Raw genomic sequence first — 2,500 nt, forward strand, 5'->3', positions numbered from 1 at the left:
GACCTGTGTTCCTCCAACCGATGCCCCCCCCCGCCTGGCCCTGTCCCGGCCTGCAAGCTCGTGTAAGGCGGGCGGCCCGCGCATCCGGGAGGGAGGGAGCGGCGCGGGTGGTGGGTGCGGTGTCCGAGGGGGTGGCGGCGGAGTGCGAGTGTGTGGAGTGGGCGTGTGTGTCACTGTGTCTGTCTCTCTCTCTCTCTCTCTCTCTCTCTGTCTGTGGGAACGAGGGCCAGGGGCCGGCGGCTTCGTCCCGGCCCCGGGCGCCTCGGCTCCGAGCCCCCGGGGCCCCCCAGACCCCTGCCGGGCCTGGAGGGTCTCTGCGGACCGTGAAAGAACCGGCCCAAAAGCGGCCGCCCGCTTTCCCGCTTGCACAGGGCGCAGGCGGCCCGTCAGCTCGGTCTGGGGGTGCTCTGGATACTAGAGAAAAACGAAATAAGATTTGCCAAGAAAATTTCTCTTCCGGACGAGTTTCTTCTTGTACCAAACAAATAGGAGAGTCGTTCTTTCAAAGAAAGGAGAAAAGAAACGGGATTGGGGCGGGGGGGGGGGCGGGAAGGAATAAACCCCCAAAACCCCAAAACCGGGCGGCGGACAGCAGGTCTAGCCCGGCTCCGGGGCCGCCGGGCTCGGCGCGGCGCCCGGGCGGCGGGCGGTGGGCGGCGGACAACAGGTCTACCCCGGGGACAGCAGGTCTACCCCGGGGACAGCGGGTCTACCCCGGGGACAGCAGGTCTACCCCGCGCACAGCGGGTCTACCCCGCGGACAGCAGGTCTACCCCGCGGACAGCGGGTCTACCCCGCGGACAGCAGGTCTACCTCGCGGACAGCGGGTCTACCCCGGGGACAACAGGTCTACCCCGCGGACAGCAGGTCTACCCCGGGGACAACCGGTCTACCCCGCGGACAGCAGGTCTACCTCGCGGACAGCAGGTCTACCCCGCGGACAGCAGGTCTACCCCGCGGACAGCAGGTCTACCCCGCGGACAGCAGGTCTACCTCGCGGACAGCAGGTCTACCCCGGGGACAACAGGTCTACCCCGCGGACAGCAGGTCTACCCCGCGGACAGCAGGTCTACCCCGCGGACAGCGGGTCTACCCCGCGGACAGCAGGTCTACCCCGCGGACAGCGGGTCTACCCCGCGGACAACCGGTCTACCCCGCGGACAGCAGGTCTACCTCGCGGACAGCAGGTCTACCCCGCGGACAGCAGGTCTACCCCGCGGACAGCAGGTCTACCCCGCGGACAGCAGGTCTACCTCGCGGACAGCAGGTCTACCCCGGGGACAACAGGTCTACCCCGCGGACAGCAGGTCTACCCCGGGGACAACCGGTCTACCCCGCGGACAGCAGGTCTACCCCGCGGACAGCAGGTCTACCCCGCGGACAGCAGGTCTACCCCGCGGACAGCAGGTCTACCCCGGGGACAACCGGTCTACCCCGCGGACAGCAGGTCTACCTCGCGGACAGCAGGTCTACCCCGCGGACAGCAGGTCTACCCCGCGGACAGCAGGTCTACCCCGCGGACAGCAGGTCTACCTCGCGGACAGCAGGTCTACCCCGGGGACAACAGGTCTACCCCGGGGACAGCAGGTCTACCCCGCGGACAGCAGGTCTACCCCGCGGACAGCAGGTCTACCCCGCGGACAGCAGGTCTACCCCGGGGACAGCAGGTCTACCCCGCGGACAGCAGGTCTACCCCGGGGACAACAGGTCTACCCCGCGGACAACAGGTCTACCCCGGCTCCGGGGCCGCCGGGCCCGGCGCGGCGCCCGGGCGGCGGGCGGTGGACGGCGGACAACAGGTCTACCTCGCTCCGGAGGGACTTAGGCGATTTCCGGCAGCGGCCGGGTAGACCTGTTGTCGCGGCCGGGTAGACCTGTTGTCGCGGCCGGCTCCGGAAGTTCACCAAGGGGTCGCTGTTTTCAGCTGCCTCCGGCTACGTCATCGCAGGGGCCGGCCTGCGGCGGCGCACCTTCCCGGTCGCTTTCCATCGGTCCTCTTGGAGGCGTCTGCGGCCTGGGACTCGTCTGTCCGTACTATGGGAGCGAGGTGACGGGCCGTCTCCCCGCAGGCTCGTGCCGTGCCTGTGACCGTAAGCGGCGAGGGAGGCCGGGGGCCCCCGTGCGCAGTCCTCCGAGCGAGGCGAGTGCCGCTGACGCGGGACGAGCCCCGTGGCGTCGTCCCGGTCCGCCCGTCTGGCCCAGGGAAACGGGGTGTACGGTTCGAGAGGCGAGAGAGAGCTAGCGAGAAAGAGGAGAAATAAAGCGAGAAGGGAAAAAAAGAGGGAGAGAAGCCGAGAGAGACCGAGTACGAGCCGCGAGCTGCCCGTCGGCCGCGGCCATCGATTTCGTGGGCCGTGTCCCGCTTCGGCCCGGCTGTGGCCGGCTTGGCGAAGGGGGGGCGCCCCCCCTGGGGATTGCTGGCGGGCGAGGCGGCGGCGCCTCGCCCCTTTCCTGCCCGGCCTTAAGCCGGGGCGCGCCCCGCTCGGCGGGCGCGCTTTCG

Source organism: Anomalospiza imberbis, unplaced genomic scaffold (genome assembly GCF_031753505.1).
Source record: "Anomalospiza imberbis isolate Cuckoo-Finch-1a 21T00152 unplaced genomic scaffold, ASM3175350v1 scaffold_119, whole genome shotgun sequence".
In the NCBI taxonomy this organism is placed as follows: Eukaryota; Metazoa; Chordata; class Aves; order Passeriformes; family Viduidae; genus Anomalospiza; species Anomalospiza imberbis.